The sequence below is a fragment of the Symsagittifera roscoffensis genome, chromosome 6 (assembly GCF_963678635.1).
Source record: "Symsagittifera roscoffensis chromosome 6, txSymRosc1.1, whole genome shotgun sequence".
NCBI classification, from domain to species: domain Eukaryota; kingdom Metazoa; phylum Xenacoelomorpha; order Acoela; family Convolutidae; genus Symsagittifera; species Symsagittifera roscoffensis.
This window is the reverse complement of record NC_087067.1, coordinates 53,096,305-53,117,380: the sequence shown is the minus strand read 5'-3', so window position 1 is coordinate 53,117,380 and position 21,076 is coordinate 53,096,305. Positions and strand designations below refer to the sequence as shown.

The 21,076-nt window shown below is 40.6% G+C and overlaps 1 protein-coding gene across 1 annotated transcript in view; it reads right to left on the bottom strand.

Moving 5' to 3' along the window:
- Positions 1-21,076, bottom strand: part of LOC134848570 (alpha-catulin-like) — a 619,753-nt gene that overhangs the window by 521,800 nt on the left and 76,877 nt on the right. The window lies entirely within an intron of this gene.

Sequence of the window (21,076 nt, the reverse complement as noted above, 5' to 3'; positions counted from 1 at the left end):
GGGGGAGGGGGTAGACCATTTCGAAAACTCAATTCAGTTTGAGCTTGAATGATTTGATCAATGATTACCACCTCCATCTCGCTTTTTTCATTTTTCCCATCAAATTTCTTTTTTTGAATATAAGCCATGACATACAGATTTATTGTTCATACTTATCCTTGTAAAACTAGTCGTTGAAGCATAAAATTGATGCTCAAAGTAGGGGGAGAGGTAGTCCCATACGCTCTCTTAATTTACATGTACCGTTGAGTCTCCTCCTGGCACAGACGTAACAGCCACACTCGGTGGATGAGTCATTGCTATGTTGCACCAGACCATTGCCCCCACCGCTTCCCTTTATTCTATTAGTATCAGTAGGCACAACTGTCCCAATGGACCCCCACAGATTGTTGGCATGGGAGGTCAGGAACCCCTTACTGCCACTGCCACCACTGTTAGTGCCCCCACCCTGAGAAGCATCGACAGGTGTCCGGGGGGCTAGTTTAGGGTAGCCAGAGGGAACCAGTGCAGAGGAGGGGTGGTTGTTCTGCCGTCTGTTTATCAAATTCAGACTGTCACTGCTGTGACTCAACAAACGAGACGCCTAATTGAGAACAAAGTAGATTTACGTAGACATCTTTTCATTCAGTGTTCAATACGTTTGAGTCTGAAAACTGAAATTGTTTAGATATCTATTGAAGTTTACTTTCATTATGTACTTACCATTGAACGCTAATTGTTTTTTTTTATTGGAACAAGGTAGGAATTATTTTTTTTGTTGATTTTTTTTCAAACTGGTGTAACTTTGATAATTATTACAACACCGATTCTCTGCTTCTTAAACAATCAATCACTGGTCCTTGATTTTTTCAGTGGAGTCCAGAGCTCTGTTCTAGTTTTCCCCTTAATTTTTTCCGAAAATCAATAAATGAAAGTCTATTTAAAATGATTTAAAATTACAAACTGCATTAAAAAGTGTCACAGTGATCACGCCAAAAAATTTTACAACATTTAATGATGTAAAATGCCGTTTGATCGATTTTTGAACAGCTTGTTTCTTTAACTTTACGAAGGGTGAGAAACTTGAAAAGAGCCGACTGCTGCACCAAAAAAGACCATAACCCAACAAACTTTAAATAATTTAGGTCTTTTCCATTATAGCACCCAGTAAATTAAAGCCCGCCCAAAATGTAAACCCCCAGTGTGGATAGGGGATGAAGAGTTTCACTTTGTAATAGTGGGGGACACTAAAACTAGGTGTTGTGTTCTACAATCTCGAAAGGGTTCTGTCAATGGTCAGACTAAATCGGCCGATCGAGGATAACGCAATTTTATCCGTGGTTCATGCTATATTCGGCTCTCCTTTTGCGTTTCTAGCTAGTTCAGCAATTCATTAAATAAATTCTTCTTCAACCGCAAAGAGAAAAAAAAACAAATTAGAGAGCCCTTAATGAGCTAAGCAATTTGACTTCTTCAATAACAAAGCCCGGGTTTCGTTCCGTTCAATCGCTTGGTTAACTCACTCGTCGGACTTCACTTGACTCGATTGATTCAAAACTCGCCAACGATTCTCAACTCTTGCAGCGCAACTCGTTGACGCAATTAATTCATCCCGGTACTGAATTTGGATTCAATCGACTAAACTATTCAACAATTTCTCCCTTCGGAACTATGCCATTTGCAAGTAACCGGAATCTAACCCCGGGTCAGCCCAATTCACTAACTCGCTAAATCACTCGCTGAGACACTAAGTCACACAGCTGGGCTTTTTTCCTCCAACTTTCTCAGATCCTGTTTTCTAACTACGAGAACCAACTAAACTATAACTCAGTACCAACTGTTCTGCCCAATGACAGGCTGTCCGTAACTTTTCCGCCATGTCTTTTTGAATTATAAATAGAGTTTTTTGTTGTAGAGCTATGGTCATCCCTACAAGTCTTGACATTTACTTTGGTACCCCTTTCGCAAGGTCTTATATAAATTCTTCCTCTGTCGACACTAGTCCTAAAATCCAAGTTCTGTAAAGATATTTCTGACTAAAATGTACAAGTATCTTAATTTCAAATAGTTTAATTTCACCTCTAATCCATGCTATGTTTAGTTCACTAACTTCCCAAGCACTTTATTTATTCATACCGTTAACGATCCGACCTCACGGTGGTAGTGGAAGACCTTGAGACGCTAATTCATACCAAGCATCTAAAATTCCCATTCATACTCTATTTCAATCCCGATCATCTATTTATTAGGGGAACGGAACTCATTAATTAGGTGTTAAATGTGCCAAAGAGTCGCCTCCGGGGAGCTAAGTAAAAAACCCCTGCATACATATTTTAATGAAAACTATTTCCTATGGTATATTCCTTGATTTCCCTTGAGACGCTTTTTCTTTGGTTTAATTGATTTTTTTAATAGCTCATTAGACAAGCTAAGCTGAACCCAATGTTTGCAAAGTCCACTACATTTAGTTTCACTACTTGGATGTTACAGGGTAAAAACTATGTCTCTTTCAACCTCTGCTTCAGTTCCCAACAGTTAAATTCCCTCAAAGATTTTACAAAGTTGATCGATTTTCATTTTCAAAGGGTTGGGGCTGGGGACACGCCACTTTCCTGTGGTAATCCCTCAAAATTTCTCTATGAAGTTTCGGTCCTAAACACCCAAAGGACAATTAAAGATCTCCCGGGTCACCCGCTATCAGTCGTCCGTATTTTCAGAATCCCAACGGGGTCCTAAATTTGCAGTTTCACCCATGTCCCATTAATAATTTCCGAAATTATCACATATCTAAGGTCCAATATCCTTTTTTCCGGTAAAAGGCTATTAACACCAGAAGTAGTCGCCGGAGGCTTTTACTCACAAGGAGACCTTTCTCAGTGTTGGCGTCTGGTGTCTATTACTGCCATATAACCAATATGCCGTCGCTCATTATTTTGCATAAACTGCCTATTTCCGGTCTAAGGGGTGTTTGTTCCAAGTGCTTATAACTTCCGGTCCACCTGCCGCTTTTGGCTGAAATTTTAAAACATGAAGGCCCTTGTCACTGCCTACTTAAATACGGATGTTTTGGCTCCCTGAGATTAACGGGAACTGAGAAATGTCTTACGGAAGTCGGGGTGGGGACTATTTGCTTAGGGCATAACACTAGAATTAGGGGTCCAGGGAGTCTGGGGTTCCAAACTCAATCGTCCCTCAACTAGGTCTGTACCATACTAATTTTTGGTCCAATTACATTTGCTAGTTACCAAGTTCGATGAAGGCCCTTGTCACTGCCTACTTAAATACCGATGTTTTGGCTCCCTGAGATTAACGGGAACTGAGAAATGTCTTACGGAAGTCGGGGTGGGGACTATTTGCTTAGGGCATAACACCAGAATTAGGGGTCCAGGGAGTCTGGGGTTCCAAACTTAATCTTCCCTCAACTAGGTCTGTACCATACTAATTTTTGGTCCAATTACATTTGCTAGTTACCAAGTTCGATGAAGGCCCTTGTCACTGCCTACTTAAATACCGATGTTTTGGCTCCTTGAGATTAACGGGAACTGAGAAATGTCTTACGGAAGTCGGGGTGGGGACTATTTGCTTAGGGCATAACACCAGAATTAGGGGTCCAGGGAGTCTGGGGTTCCAAACTTAATCTTCCCTCAACTAGGTCTGTACCATACTAATTTTTGGTCCAATTGCATTTGCTAGTTACCAAGTTCGATGAAGGCCCTTGTCACTGCCTACTTAAATACCGATGTTTTGGCTCCCTGAGATTAACGGGAACTGAGAAATGTCTTACGGAAGTCGGGGTGGGGACTATTTGCTTAGGGCATAACACCAGAATTAGGGATCCAGGGAGTCTGGGGTTCCAAACTTAATCTTCCCTCAACTAGGTCTGTACCATACTAATTTTTGGTCCAATTACATTTGCTAGTTACCAAGTTCGAACAGGGCTATTTCTTCTTCCGGAAACCGTTATCACTTGGGGCAGGGGGGTCCGAGGGGTCTAAGTTTTGCATGCCCGGTTCAAATCATCTCTTGTATCCTATCTTCAATTACAAAAAACTAGCTTCCTTTTTTGTATTTGAAGGGGTCCACCATATCGGTAGTTTTTTAATTTTCGCCAGATAAGGACTAATTCCTTCGGCTCTTTTGCAGTCTCCTCTTGACTTTTTCTAAAACTCAATTTAACAAATTCTTTCTAAATTGATTTTTTATGCTACTAGAGACCCTAAAACGTGTCAGCGGAACAAGTAAACAATTTTTTACATCATTTCCTCATGCAAAAAACCGTGTGAGCAATTTTTGAACAGTTTCAAATTGTAATTTTTCAAGGGATTTGAAACGTGGAAAAGAGGCTATTTTTTCAAGATTCAAAATAGTTTGAGTTTTTTTCTACTTCTCGTATGTTTAGTGAAAACCAAGTTACGTACTACTCATTAACTTTCACTATACTGAATGCTTTTCTCGAGCTAAAACCCAATCGGGCTCTTTTTCCTCCCCCCACCTGCAAACTCCTACATGTAAACTTGTTGACCACATTGTCCGATTGTAATGAAAATTTACATACAGACGAAAAAAGCCATGACAAACATTTTTAATCTTCATACTCAACCTCGTAAAACCACTCGTTACACATATATATATATATTATATATATATATATATATATATAATATATATATATTATATATATATATATATATATATATATTGAAGCTCGCGTGAGGTGGGGGTAAAAGGAAAAAGAGCCCCCCAATCGAAATCTGAGTTTGGCGAAAAAGTCTAAAGATCCCCCGAACCTACATAGGACCTTTTTTTTGGTAAGAGCTCAGGACTCTTTTACCGTGAGGCGACAACTCGTCGCAAGCGAAGCATTTTAAAAAGCAAGAATTTGCCGCAGAACAATGAAGCATAACAAATAGAAAAATTATTTGAAATAATTTGATGTAGCAATACTCAGCAACCAAACGGCCATTGCCTTAGCTGGCATGGGACTTGATATGCAATGGTTCGCAGAAACTACAAAGCAATGAATCCTGATCAACTGGGTTTGCGATGAATTATCGCGTTTTTATGATTGTGAAGGAACTGTCGCTTGCTACGAATTGTCCTTATGCCATCTTTTAAATGTCCCAAATCCCCAACAGATATTCAACCATTTAATGGTAGCGTAGGAAGAACATGAGTGGGTGGGGGAATGAATTTTTAAAGCTTCCTGCTTTTCCTTCTCTTCATGTGAATTTGAAGAGCAGTTGAGAGGAGCCAGAGTGCATGATGGTGTTACCTTTAGACTTTTGGGCGGGTCCTGTTTCTTATAGGTGTACTTGTACATAATTATCTTCTTCTTCTTCTTCTTCTTCTTCTTCTTCTTCTTTTCACAGCAATATAACAGTTAAGTGTGACTATGACCTCTTGACTCTTCTATTCTAGGCTGCTCTGTTCTTTTTCTTCTCACAGTCCATCTGCTGCTGTTCTTATCAGTGAGAAATAATGGAGGTCACAGTACCATGCACGTGTATTGATTAAGTTCTCTGTAATCTGCACACGTGCCCAATCATTCTATCACATTCAACGAACACAACTAACACATCATATTCCTCTTCTAAAGCTTCCCACTCGCCCTCGTAAAATTACTAAATAAAACTATGTTACGACCGAATCGACCCAGATTGGCTATGTTTCGACCGAATATATCTGAGTTCGACTGTGTTTCGACCGACTCGACAGAAGTGTGTTTCAGGTAGGAACTACAGTCACCCGCCTCAAGCGCCCATAATGTTTAATCGATTATAATGGAGTTCCTAGGCATAAGTAGTCCATTATAATCCAAATAATTTATTACAGATGTCAAATTCAGACCACGAAATTGATTATATCTTCATTATAATTCTTGATTATTATTTTTTAAAAATAATAAAGTTCACTTAGTTGAGCTATTCTACTGTGCTCTAGAACTTTATATTTGTATGCTAAGCTAAACTAACAGGTCACTCAATGCAGCTCATAACTATTTGATTAAATGCGACAGTACTATTTTTTATTCGCACAATTTTCTTATTTAGAAAAACTCTTTTTGCCAATTTTTTTATCCAGTTCACGAGATTTTGCTGCCGTGAGCTCAACTTTAATCCTTTTTAGAAAAATTATGGGGGTATGTAAATTGCTAACTTGTCAAGTTTTGAATAGACGCAGACTTTATTGTCTTTTTAAGTACGTGTTTGGTGAAATAAATTATTCCAAATTAAATTGAGGCCATTTGACCTTATTTATACGTCAATTAATTATTAATATTTGTTTTAGTCACATGACTAACTCGGGTCTTAACTGATGCTATTTTTATATTCTTTTTAATGTTAGTTTTTATATTTTTTTTGTAATTTCTACACATCCATTTCATTCCGGTTTTACAGGTGCTTTGTCTTTTCGATTGGCTGATGATGACCTTTATGTCGAAAACTTTTCTGGAATTTATTTTACATTGATCTGCCGTTTTTACCACTTATTAATACGTTAGTACGTGACTGGACTCAAAATATGCCAGTTTTTACTCTACATAGCTGCAGTGATGAAGTTAAGAAAAAGATGGAGAGAAAATCTTCAGACTTTTTCTCATGAAGAAAGTGGAAAATAAAAATATGCTTAGGTTTTTTAGTCAGATCAGCTTTGGACAATCAAATTTTTAGATTTAACCAAAAAAAATTATACCTACATAAAATATCGTTTCACTTATCAAAAGTCAAGGAAATATTTTAACCGCGGTGGCCAATTTGACCATCTTTGGCTGTTTAAACTCCTCAACTCATTCGGCGCTTTTTTATCAACGAGTTGGTCAAAACTTTCCAAAACTATATAGTACTATTTGTTGCAATGCAAATGTAGAGTCTAGTTGCATATAAAGCAAGAGTATAAATGCATATAAAATAAGCACAGTGCATATAAAATAAGCACAGTGCATATAAAATAAGCACACCGACCGGTTCTTGTGGCTAGCTTGAGCCAAATGATCTTACAAAACGAGTTGTAACGAAACAATCGGAAGTTGATTTGTGATCTTGATTATGCAAACCGTTTACAGTTGCTTATTTCTTGTTATGTGTGGTAATAAAATTTGTTTAATACAGTTTTTCAGAGATTGAGCACAAGTTTTGGCGCCCCACAGGGGACCGATTGTTCTATTAACGAGTGACACCGAAGTCTATTTTTCACGAAGTCGGTCGACACATTTATTCACGACTTATCGGACAGTTATTTACGCATTTGCACAAAGGACCGAAGACCGAAACAGAGTGACCGAGTGTTTAGTTGGCCGATTGTCCAGTTGGCCGAGTGTCTAGTTGGCCGATTGCCGATTATCCAGTTTCCGATTGTCCAGTTGGCCGAGTGTCCAGTTGGTCGAGTGTCCAAATAGCCGAAAGTTGTCTGTAAGCCGACAGACGACAAAGCAGACAGACGAAAGAACAGACTGGCGGAAGAGAGGCCTGTTAAGGTGTCCGAATTGTTGACTTTTGGTTCAAATGCAGCTGTGTTTCTCTCGACACCCGAAGTTTTTCGATTTTTTTCCCGTTGACGCCAATCTCCATTTAAAAACTGTAAGAAGTTTCCAAAACTTTTAAAACTCTGCATTCGTGCTTTAAGTTTATATGCAATGCTAGAAATTTTCCCGCAAGCTAGCACCCGGTAATTTTTCTCAATACCCAAAATTTATGGACAGTTCCGTTGAACTGAAATATCTTAAAATCGGTACATAGACGACCTGACTTGACATTTTTTCTCGATACGAAATTTTTTTGGATATATGTGAGCGGAATATTAATCCGTGAAATGGGAACATAGACAAGAGGTACTGAACTAGTTTTTTGGATTGGTTTATGACTCGAACCTGCTGACCAAACTTTTCCAAAAAATTTTGTGAAATAGGTAAAAAAAAATTGCTAAACAATCCTCAAAACGTCCCCAGAATTCTGCGAAACTGTGCTGTAACATGACACCAACCTGATGGTAAGTGGTCTGGTAGCAAAATATCAGGCAAATTAAGTTGAGTTTTTTCATCCTCAGGTTTTTTTCCGCGTGTGTTGTTGGAACTTAACCAGTTTGCCTGATCCCCCACCCACCATTGATGAAACTGAAAGCCAGTTCGCTTGAAGTAAATCAAAGCCGTTTCTGCCCGTCCGATTATTGACTACGTTGCGTGACAATTTGGTTAAGTGATCAGGTACGGTGATATTAAGTGAGTTAAGTTGATTTCTTTCATCCTCAGGTTTACTCCGTGTGTGTTGTTGGAGTTCTACCGACCTCCTTAGTTTTCCAACCCCATTGGTACTTAAGCGTAACAAAGCCGTCGCATAGGTCCCCTTAACTATATGGTATTCATTCTAGGAGCTAGTTCCCTGGATCACGCTCTCCGAAAACTTCCTGCTCCGTCCCAAAAGCGCGTCAAAGATACTTGCTTTACGAAGCCAGGTTTAAGTTTGAGATTAACGCTAGGGACTCCCAGAAAACAATAAAGTACTACCTTCATCACTAATTGTCTCACCGTAACGACCTTAAATTTGGCACGAGGCCATTAATTACTCGATAAGTGGGCGTAAGGCGTTATAGCGCTAATCTTAACATCCTTAAATCACGTAAGAAGCGGAACCGCTTACCCTTCAAAGCTCGGAAAGCTTTAAAAAATAGGCTTCAGGCAGGAGCTTTGAGACGTCAAGTTCCCCATCTTGTAAGCTAATATTGATTGATTAATGCAAATTTAATTACGTACCAAAACAGTATCTCATTTTATTGATTGTTTTCTATAAGTGAGCATCCGTAGAATATTGTCAATTTGTGAAAAACATGGACGAAAAATTCCAAAGTAAGATACGCAAGTTATTTGAAACCCGTCTAAATCTAGAAAATGAGGTGCTTAAAGGTCACTCATTATTACTTGAGTACATTGAGAATAATAGTCGCACCACAAAAATTGACAATGCTGTTTACAAATTTAAAATTGCATTGGAAAAAGCTGTCGACATCAATGAGCAATTAATTAGGTTAGCGGGAAAAACGGAAAACCCTGAAAAAATTATTGCTCAGCAAGACCTTTGGCTTATGAAAGTAACCGAAATGAACAATAAAGTAATGCATGAAGCTCAGAGTTACAAGATCAGCATTGAACCTTCGTCATTTCTAGCAGCCGGCATTACAGGGAGCAAGGGATCTTTACAACAAACTAGGTCTGAGACATCCTCAAGATCGCACCAAAACAAGAGATTTGGAGGCACGTGTATCTGAAAACAGGTCTAAGGTCTCTAATAAGTCTAAGGAAAGTAGAAAATGTGAGTCACATAAGTCTGATAAATCTGCTTCCACTCGTCATACGTCGACTGTTCGCACTATGTCATCAAGTGAGAAACGGCATGAGTTAGCTTTAGTAAAACGACGCCATTAGGAACTGGAAAGGCAGTATCAAGTGTCTTTAAGACTTAAAGAGCAAGAGAACCGTCTTAAGTCCGAACAAAGTCAGCTGGAACTAGAGCAATTGGCTGAAAGTCATAAAAAGCAACTAATTGAAATGGAACTGAAAGCGTTTGAACTTGAGGACAGTTCATCTGAGGTTAGCGAGAAGGAAGCGGAAAATAACTCGACAGGAGTCAGTCAACCTTTTTCAAAAGTAGCAACCAATCGGACTAATGTTTGGGTAGACTCTGTTAGTTCACAAGCACCTCCTGACGTTGCTAGTGCGCCAGGTTTGCTGGCCTTCACTCCTGTACCAATTTCGTCAAAACCGACGACTTCCGCACACCTCGCTCATGCAACAAATACAAACTTTAGTCATAACCATGAGCACACTGCTTTTAGTGACCCTGAAATCCATAGTCATGGATATCGGGCTATGCCTCAATTTGGCAGCGCAAGATTTTTGCCGTTGCAAGCTTCTGTTCCATCTGTTTCTGTCCCAGTTAACAATATGCATTCTAGTGCACACGTGTTACCACCACCGTCTGCTGTTCCTTTACAGACCATGAGTTCAAACATAACTAATGGTAGTTTTGCCATCGCGCAACCGGAATCATTACCTGTCCCAATGTTACCGGCAAAACGTGGATCTGGTTTTGTTTCTTTGTCACCTACATTTGCTGGTGGTGGCTTCCCATCTTCTGGAGTAAACCCAACGCCGGTTTTCTTTTCGGCACCTAATTGCCATGCAGCGCCAGTCCAGACGCAAAATAATCTTCCCTTTGTTCCGCATACTGTGTCACCTAATATCAACGATTACTACACAAGTGATGCAAACTTATGGCGATTGCCAGCTACAACTCCAATCGTCACGCCTGCTCAGTGTTGTAATGCTGGAAACATTTTTTCTAATGTGACAACTGTTGTCCCATCGTGTAACACCACCGCTCCGATCACTAGTGGTCGAACTGTGTATTTTAATACTCCCCCAGTTCATCCACAACATGTTCCGCATTTTGTCAATCATACTAATTCTGGTTATCAGTCAGTCAACGAAGACTACGCACCGCCTTCTGCTTATCCAAAACCAAGATTGTTCATCGGATCGACCTGTCTCCGCTCCTGAATTGGCGGAATTATTGATGCATATTCGCAAAGATCATCTTCCTGAATGGAAGTTGGCCCAGTATGACGGCAACCCGTTATTATGGCACGAATGCTTTGGTCAGTTTAAGTCCACCGTTGATTCCTCTGTTCTCACCGATGATACGAAACTGACATACTTAAACACGCTGGTCAAAGGCAAAGCAAAAACAGCAATTGCGGAGTTTAGTTATAGAGGCGTTATGTACAAGGATGCACTGGCCACCTTGCAACGGAAGTTTGGGCAACCACATGCCATTGTTGGTGCGCATCTTGATAAGCTGAATTCTTTTCCTCCCCTTAAGATGCACAATTCGGAAAATGTCATTAGTTTCTCCTCTGCCATATCTGGCCTCGTAGCAGTTTTCAAATCATTGTCATTCAACGATGATCTAAAGAGTGTTAACATGTTAAGCCAAGCTGTTAGTTAACTTCCATCTAATCTCAAGGAAGCTTGGTCAATGCATACTGTTAGGCATAATTGGCAGCGACCAACACTCTTAGACTTTAATAAGTGGTTGAAAGAAAAGGCGGAGGGACATGAAAGATTACGTGTACTCAACTCTAGGGCAAAAAACGGGGAGCCAGTTGAACCAAAAACAACTAAAGTTTTTGCAGCCAATAGCCAGGTAACTAGTAAGGCTCAGGATAAGTCTAAGTTTCTGCCGTGCGTTTTGTGTAAGGGTAGTCACGCATTGTGGAACTGTCCCGTTTTCAAGGAAAAGACTGCTACTCAGCGAGCATAATACGTAGCTGAACAGAAACTTTGCTTCGCTTGCCTCAATGGCAATCATAGTTTCCGGCAATGTTCTAGAGCGAAAAAATGCTCGAAGCCAGAGTGTGATAGCACACATAATGTCTTGCTCCATGGAGCCGAAAGAATATTTCCTCGGAAGGAAAATCCAAATTTGTCAAAAAACTCTGGAACAAACAAAGCCAAGGAGAATACAAACACTTCCACCCATGCCGCTGTTAAGGATGTACATGACATTGAATCATCTAAAGGGTTGTTGCCAATTGCAACACTTGGTGTATCCTCGGATGTAATCAGTCTTCTGACGTTGGTTCTTTGTGATAGTGCATCGACTCACTCCTGGGTGTCTTCGTCACTCGTTAACCGTCTCGGCTTAGTAGGTGAGCCCGTTAACTCCTCAATTAGTGGTTTCAATTCAACCACCGTTGTTGAGACTCAGAGGGTCAAGTTTGCAGCTTTCTCCGAGCCGAATGATAGTGATTTCGTATTTTCTCTTTGTGCATATGTTAAAGACAAAATTCGGATAGGTTGCGAATTAATCAATACTGCTGATTTGCAGAATAAATATCCACAACTAGCACCTATTAAGCCCACTCAATATACTTATGAGGACGTTGAAGTTATTATCGGACAAGACTACTACCACGCCGTTAGACCCATTGAGTTCATCTTGGGAGATGATAAAAACTCACCGTGTTCCGTTCGCCTACCAGTAGGTTGGGTCATAAGTGGTCCGTTGCCGCCGTCCGTTACTTCTATTTCTTCGTGTTTCAAGTGTGTTGTTGAAGATTCTTCTCTGACCGACCAGATAAAATTCTGGTACGATTTGGAATCTTATGATGCTTTCAAACAAGTCGATGCCCGTTCCGCCGCGGATTAACATGCTTTAACCATCCTAAAACCTGAAACCGTTCACAATGGCGAAAGATACATTGTGCTTCTGCTTTGGATTGATAGTAATGTCAGTCTACCAAACAACTATTACTCGTCACTCGCACAATTTGAAACATTGGAGAGAAGGTTAAGTAAGGACCCTGAGCTGCGCAAAAGATACGCAGAAACAATTAGAGAGGACATTAGGAAAGGCTATCTCGTTACCGCCGAACCGCATGATCCACGTAAGCGTTCCGATCGCGAGTGGTTTCTTCCGCATCATACCGTCGTAAATCCGATTAAGCCCCAAGTAAATTGCGCCGAGTCCTTAATGGCGCTTCTAAATTTCACAGCACATCCTTTAATAAGTCCTTATTGGTGGGTCCGGAGCCACTCCAAAATTTAATTTTTGTACTTTTTCAATTCCGTCAACACAAGTACGCCGTCTCCGCGGATATAGAGGGTATATTCCTCCAGGTAGGAGTGCTTGCCGCGATCAAATTTCGCTCGTTTTTTTTCTGGCGGGAGGATACCACTTCCGATGTGGTAGTTCATCAGTACACTCGCCATATATTCGGCGCACGGGATTCGCCTACGTGCGCCAATTTTGCGTTGCGAAAAACAATAATTTTCATCTATTGTGGCGTACAATAATTTTCGTCTATTGTTAGTTGCGGAGTGATTCGAGTTAAACCACTTTCCTCAGCATTCTCGCTGATTTCCGACAACTCATCTTCTAACTCAAGCCCTTTCAACCCAGTTTTTTCCTGTGTTCTTCAGCCAATTCTTCCAACTCTAAACTGCTTTGCTGTTCTCAAAAAAAATTGTTTCATCTTGTTTTGCTGCTCTTTCAGTCTTAATGACACTTTTGCTTGCCTCTCAAGCTCCTCTTGTTGTTTCTTTGAAATCATTAAATCGCGCTTTTTCTCAGAAGGTGTGTTCGACGGAGCGGCAGTATGAATAGACTTCTGAGAACCCGATTGCTGATGTTGGCTACTTCGATGTGACAATTTAGAGCGGGTATCTGTTTTATGCGACCGTGGTTTTTCACTTTTTTCGGAATGTTGAGAAAGTTTTGAGCTGCTATTTATGTTATCCGGTCCTGTTACTGCCTCAAAACTTGTTTTTATGTATGATAGCTTCCTGCAATACTTTATCGTTGCTTTGCGTCAATTTATGAAGCCACATATCCTGTGCCGTTATCAATTCATCGGGGTTGGCACTTTTTGCAGCCATGTCAATCAACTCATTATTTACCTCGACCGCTTGTTCTGAATAGTTACTACATTTTTCAATGCAGGTATCAATTTTTAGCAACGACTTTGACTCTCTTTGTATTCCAAAATATTTTCGTGGCATTTACAAAGTTCGTTTTCGAGATTGCTACGTTTCTCAAACAACTTCTTATTTTCTTCTGAAATTTAAATTCCATGCTTAATAATTTCGGAAATAGACTACTCTCATAAAATACTTTATTTTCAGTCGAGTAAATCCATCAAAAACTTTAATACGTCAATAATTTTTAAGTGAGTAACTTTAAAGCTTTAAGTCTATTGTAAATCGCCCTACGATTTTTAGGCGACAAACGGATCCGCTTCTTCTTAGTTTTCAGTGTACTTAAGTCAGCACTGTATCGTCTAAGTAACAACAGGGTCCTCAACTCAAGGTAAGTGGGCTGGGGCAGCTCTTTATACTTTTCGATAAGTATTTGGTCTTTGCCCTTTCTCTTTGAGATAAAATCCTCAACTATGTTAAAAACGAGAATACCTGTCATTTTCAACTCTTTCTCTATATTGTCCGTACAGTTCCGGCGACAGTATACAAAGCGGTAATGTTTTCTTTGTATCTCAAAAGAAGGTTTTAAGTTGGTCAGTACTCAAACTACGGTTGTTGTTACTGCGGTGCTCACTAATGGAGTTATTTATGGCGTCGTGCCAAATAACTAGATCTTTCCGATTCGACAAAACATGATGCAGATAGTATTGGATAGTTTGTTAAAGCGTTAAAGCTTAAACCGGGCTTTGTGAAACAAGTCTCTTTCACGCGCTTTTGAGACGGTGCGGATAGTTTACGTAGCGCGTGGTCTAGAAAACTGGCGCCGAGTATGAACACCATCCATACGCTAGGAGCCCTTATTCGCGGCGGTAATCATCAATGGGGATGGGAATTAAGTAGGTCGGTTGAGCTCCAACAATAACGAGGAGGAAACCTGAGGATTAACAATTTCAATTTAACCTTCTTATCATCACCGTAGCTGACCACTAAACCCTACTGCGACAAAACAGAGTCACTGCGTGAGCGGGTAAACAGATGTGTTGGAGGGGGAAACTTAAGTTTTAGTTAACCAACGAGGTGGGGTTTCAGGCAAATTGGTGGAATTCCAACAAACACGCGGAAGAAACCTGAGTATGAAAAAACTCAAGTTAACTTGCCTAATACTGCCCGCCCAGACCGCTTAACATAAGTTGGAATCGGATAAATAAGCGAACTTGGGAATTTTTTGTCGTAGTTTTAAAAATTTTTGATTTATTTTCTTTGTGTGATTTTCTTTACCTAAAAGTAGCGATTATCAAAAATTTCCTACAGAAATGACGGTTCGAGGGCGCGACATCGAAACTTATCCGAAAAAATGAGCTAGCACCTTTGTCTATGTTCCGTTTTTCTGTAATTTCAATCCGTTCACAAAAATCCAAAAATTTGTGGTATCGAGAAAATTACCACTTCTAGCTTGCTTTGAGTTGGGATACATAATAACACATTAACACATCGTTAACTTTATTGCAAAGAATGGTTGGTAAAGATTAGACTAGTCTTACAGTTATGGAGATTGGGTGGTCACCGGTTTCGGGTTGTCAGATTTTTGGTCAGCCGCAGAAGAAATGCCCAGGAATCACTTTTCAAACTCACACAAAACGTCTGTAATTGATCCCCCAACTGATGATCTGGATACCTGAAAAGGCCTCGTTCCTGTCTGGAGTTTTGTCTTGTCGGCCAGCTGCACAATTTAACAGATTTTCATCCAATCAGACACTTTTCGGCCAAACGTCCACTTGGAGGACTTGCAGCCAATTCGGTTAGCTGCACACGGTGCCAACTTTCGGCCGACTGAGCACTCGGCAATTTTTGGCCATCTGAGCCCTCGGCGTATTCGGTCAATTCTTCAATTCTACTAACTGCTCACTATGATGACTGTCGGACAACTGAGCACTGTGGTGACTTTCGGCTATTTGGACACTAGACCAACGGGGTAGTCTCTCGACTATTTGTGTCGCAAAACTAAACTTGTGTCCGGGGAAAACTCTCCGAGAGACGGTCTTGTCCAGGAAACTGTCGAGTCGACCAGAAACTGGCCGAGAAACTCTCGAAAGGAAACTATCAACGTGGTCCCTGGTGGGGTGCCAAATGTGCGCCTCAATCTCCACAATGCGTAAAAAATTGGTTTTCAAACAATTGAATTAAAGAGCATTTTCTCGGCAAAACAACTCCGGAAATTTCGTAACATAACGATATTTTTACCATACTTTATCTTTGTTAACATCGGCCATAATCATTTGAATAACTCAAAGCAAGCTGCTAAATGGCCCACTATTTGTCCTTGAGACAAATTGCTCTTTTTGGCGGTCACCCTTAATCAAGGCTGAACCGCATTAGAGCAAAAAGACGGTTAAAAGAGGTTTGGGGGGATCGAACCTGGTTACAGAGCGTCCCATCAAGTTCGTAGCATATTTGAGTTCTAGAAAGGAAATGCTCTAGGCGGGAATCGAACCTGCGCCGAACCCGCCGAAACGCACCCTGTATACGCTCGGCTGCTGTCCCTATAAGCATTCTAATTTTGGTTCATTTTATATGCATTTATACTCGTTACATTTGCGCTGCAACAAAATCAAATTCTTTTTTCTAAAGTTTGTTCAGCAAATAGCAATAAATTCAGACATGGATCTCCACTCCTTCAAAAAACCGCTATTTTTGCATCTCATTTTTCCCCCACAAGTAAGAATATCAAAATGTTTTCTAAAATGGTTTTGGTTGAATTTTCACGAAAATCTTGTGCTTAGTAAACTAAACTAAACCAACAAAAAACGGAGATTACACGATAGTCCGAAAAATTGATTTTTAGAAAACGAAAAAGAATCAGGTGTGCTAAAATTTCTCGAGAGGATTATTATACTTTGAATCATACACAAGCAAAATATGACCGATAACATTACTTGGAAAAACTGAATGAGAAAAACTTCGAGTCTACAAAGTTTTATAAGTGACGCACGCCAATTATAACCCATTAGCAGTACCAGTCCAAATGAAAAAAAAAAGTTTATCAACTAACATGCCTCAATTTATAGAGCAGTCTATCGAGCAGTAAAAACATGAAAAATTAAATGTGACAAAAAAATGACATTTTTTAAATTTGAGACTTTTAGTGAAATCATACCCCAACACGCTATATTAAGAACAAAGTGATGAACTTCGCTCCTAGTAACAAATCAATTATGGCAAATAAGCTTCCTTCAACCAATTTGGAACTATTTTATGACGGATTAAATATCCGCTTACGCGTTTAATAGCGCGAAATATATCGCGCGTAAGTTGTCACAAATCGGCCAAAATGGCAATTTTTAAACCCCCATAGCCTTAAAAAAAATCACAGGTGAAATATCTTTCTAAATTAAAGATCAGGACAACAATACTTTTTGAATAATGATGTCAAATAATGAAAAAATCCCGTCAAAAATGGCTAACTAAAAAGTCGAATTTCGTCTGAAGAAAGAAGAACTGCCCCGACCGAGCACAAAAATTCAAATACTTTCGTTAGGAAAGTCGGAACAATAATAGTCTGTATTAAAATCCTTAGCATTGGCTGTACTTATTAGCTAGTTATTGATCAAAATGAACACTGTTTAAATGAACACATTTTATCGCAACAATGTGTGCGTCGCAACAATATGTGCGCTTTAGGCAGAAAAAAAAGATAGTTCATACTAGAACACAAGCATTGCTTGTGTAAACAGGGCATTATAATAACTTTGAAAGGGGGTTATCAATATGGTCAGCCTGAAAACTTTAATTCAATGTATTTTGAAATGTTGCAACATTTCTAATTTCTAGGCTCGTGTCTGTCCTGATTAACCAGTCTAGCATTGTAGATAATTAGCGAGTATCCTTTGCGATAGCTCAAAAAGCGTGAAACGTCTCAGAATTGTTAGAACTGTTTTTTTTTGTTGAAACAAGCTTCCAATTGAGGCTTAAAAAAATCTTTAAACTGTGGTCAGTTAACTTCATTATAAACAAACCACAAATTAACTAAATAGGGAATTGCGCTCACATAATCTAGAATAGATTTATATATTTTTAACCATCCAATTCTAAATTTTAAATCGATTTTTCAAATTGAAGTGTATCTATGAATATCGTGAACTAGATATGCCTGACTTTTATACTTTGTAATTGTTTTGAATATCGGGATAATGTTAACGAAGGTTCGTTGTAGGTGAAGTTTGCGCCAACCTTCAGCAACTTATGGTTTTCTTTTTTGCTCGTGTAGCCGCTTTTTTATAGGATGACCGGTTTAAAAATTCATTTCAGCATATAAATTTCCAAAACAAAATGTAATACATCTTTGTAGCGAGGCATTGAATTATTTGGAAGCCTTAGTTAGTCGTTTCAGAAGATTTTTGAGCGAAGATTGGGATGATCTTGTCGGAGGCGAGCTGCGTGTGATGGTGACAGTAGCCGAAGCAGTAGAACTTGTCTGATCCACTCCGTTACGGGATTTCAAAGACTCACTGGCCGGCAAATGACTGGGCACAGTGTCAGAAGGGTTCGCACTGGATGTAGCTTCTATTGTGTTTGAAGTGTTCGATGGAATGGATGAGGCCGCTGTCATGCTGTCTTGATCCGAAGTAGCTTCTGAAGTGGGATCCTCGTTGATTCCAAAACCAGTGCTCTGTCTCGGAGGACCCCCGATTTCATCGATGTCACCGCTGTCATCTTCGCCTTCCTCTTCCTCCAAATCGAACAGTCGTTTCTTAGGGCTGTCCAATTCTTCCACGTCATAAGTAGCTTCAAGGTCGTCATCTTCGGAACTGGCTTGACTGCTTTTAGTTGGCGATGTGTTCATTCCGCTGTCTTGTCGTGCAAAGGGGTCTTCGGGAACCTCTTCTGGATCATCGCTATCACTAAGATCAACGTCATCGAGGTCATCGAATGGATCTGCATTTTGTTCATTTCCGTTCCCAGTCATATCTCCCGCTGCCTGATCGTCGACTCTCGGCGGTGGCAGTGCAATTTCAATCGAATCGTAAACAGAACTTGAAATTGACCCTGCCGATGCGTTGTCATTGGTTGGAACATCGGCAAGTGCAGCTTCTTCGCCTCCCTCCAATTCTCGCCTCTCATTGTTTGGTTCATTGTTAAACTCATTTGAGTCTCCGATGTTGTCGTCATCAGTTTCAGGAGTTTCATCTGGCGAATTGGTATCAATTCTCGCACTGAACCTCACTTTCTTGGCTGTGCTGCTGCCAAAACTTCCCTGAGATTCCAGGTTGCCCGACTCGTTTGGGGTATCTGGCTCGTCAGTTTCCTCTGCCTCTTCTTGGATAGCTCCCCCCATTAAGTCAGCGTCTTCAGTCACTTCTTCAGTGCTCTCGATTGTGTACTCTGACTCATCATCGTACTCCTCCGGATTCCTTCCTTTGAGGATCTCGTAGCTGTCTGGAGATGCTCTGGAAAGGGGCTCCCTAGATTCAGTGATGTCCCCACTGTAATCTATCCTGCCCCTCCCACTCTCCTCCGTGCCTTCTCCATCCCCCATTGTAGTTTCCATTGTTGATTCCGTCGGAGTTCCCATTGTTGTTTCTTCAGTCATTTCTCCTTCAGTTTCACTTGCATCTTCCATCGGAGGCTTCCAAGAAGACTTTTTACCAGAAGAAGAATCGGACTTTTTGGTTGAATTGGTTTTTGATCCTGGTTTTGGGGAACTCTTCGAGGACCCTGCTGATTTCTTCGAGGACCCTGCTGAGCTCTTTTTTGACGATACAGACTTGGGAGAGCTTAGTGACTTCTTGCTAGTTGTACTTTTCTTACCCCCTGAGCTAGCAACAGAGCTTGAACCACTCTTTCTAGAGGAACTCTTTCTGGAACTAGCGAAAATAGAACGGCTGCTTCGGGGTGTTGAGCCTGGCTTGCTGCTTCCTCCCGAGGACAATGATTTGCGGGAGGATGAAACACGAGAACTTTTGGTCGAAGTCTTTCTGGGGAGTTTAGAAGATGGTTTTCTTCCTCCCTTCTGCATCGGCATTGGATCCTCGTCAACTGGTGGCTTCGGCCACGCAGATTTCTTCAGTTCTTCTTCCTTCTCTTCGGTTTCAACTTGAGCATCAGTTTGGCTCTTTCTCCTATCTTCGAGCATCCTGTTCCAGGGATTCTGCGGAGTCTGAGTGACGTCAAAGTTAGAAGGACATCTGCAACAAATGGTTCCGCAGTTGCACGATATGCAACTAGGGGTTCCCAATCCAGGTACGAAGTTAGTCCTAGCGGGACTGTTGCTTCTAGCGGGTGTTTCAAAGCAGTGGTTCGAGGCTGTGTAGTTCCTGAATCTGCCGCTGAAACATGGCTGGTAACAGGGTGTCGCATGACTGTGTTCTGTGATTCTAGATGGTAAGTGGGTGTGTCGATATGTGTCGCACACAAGGGGACTCAAGTGATCGAGTAGGGTGGGTGGAAGATGATAAGGAGGTGCTGTGATTGCAGTGGTCACGTGGTTAGGGTGGCAGGGAGTGGCGAATGATTGACACCTTGCCCTCTCTCTGTCCATTAAGTCTAATGCATGCTTGAACCTGGACACCGCTTCTGAAAACGTTCTTTTCCAATTTTCCAATGAGAAATAAGAAAAATTTCAAAAAATTTGCTTTTAAAAGCTCATATTGATAATGATGTAGTATTTTCTGATATCAGAAGAGATGCGCATCCATCAACAAAATCTGCAGTTTTGATTTAATTTTTTTCCCGTTTTATGCTTTCTTCACATCTAGGCAAAAATATATAGATTTTCAAAATAAATAGTCACTTGGCTCTAGCCTGAGTTTGGGAAAGCGTGATCTCCGCAGCTTCTCACGCAGGATCTATTTGCACCAGCTGGGCCGCATGGTGCTGCACACGAGGTCGGAACATCCGAGCAAGACCTGACTGCTGTCCTTGGTCGTCTCTGGCTGAAACAGTCGAAGCACATGCAGCCACTCTCACAGCCAATGCAGGCAGCCGCCCTACTGCAACTATCCACCGATGACCCCCCGTGGCACCCATGTCCCTGTTGCAAAAAGGGGGGTCGGGATGTGAAGGGAGCAGAAATGTGTCTCATTGCTGCGCTAACTTTATCTTAGTTTCAGATCATCGCTTCTTTCTGACACTGCATAAGCTTTGTTCACGCTCTGCTCTAATCAGAAATAAAGTATTCGTTAACGTTCACAGTATAAAAACGAAATTAGACAACTAGAATGAAAATATTTTCAAGTCATAACAGAACATTATCCACAGTCTACTCAACTAGGTGTTTTTATTAACTTAATTCGGGGTTTCAACAAGGCCGAAAATTGATGAAATAATATTTCAAAATCTGAATTCCTTTTGTGAATCGTTAGCATTTTCCAGTGAATACTATTTTGTGACGCCGTGTTTGCGGAATTTTTGTTGTATTTACATGAGGCAACAATTAAATTGGGCAAATTTGTCTTCCGCCAATGTAAACTCTTGCCTGCCAGTGATTCAGCAGATACAAAATAATTTTCGGCACCGTTGAATAATTTGAGAGCAGGGGCGAAAGTAGTTAAATAGATCCGAATAACTTTTCTCGGTGTAGAGTTTTCGAAGTCAACTTATGACTTCAGAACTAACATTTGTTAACAGACTGAT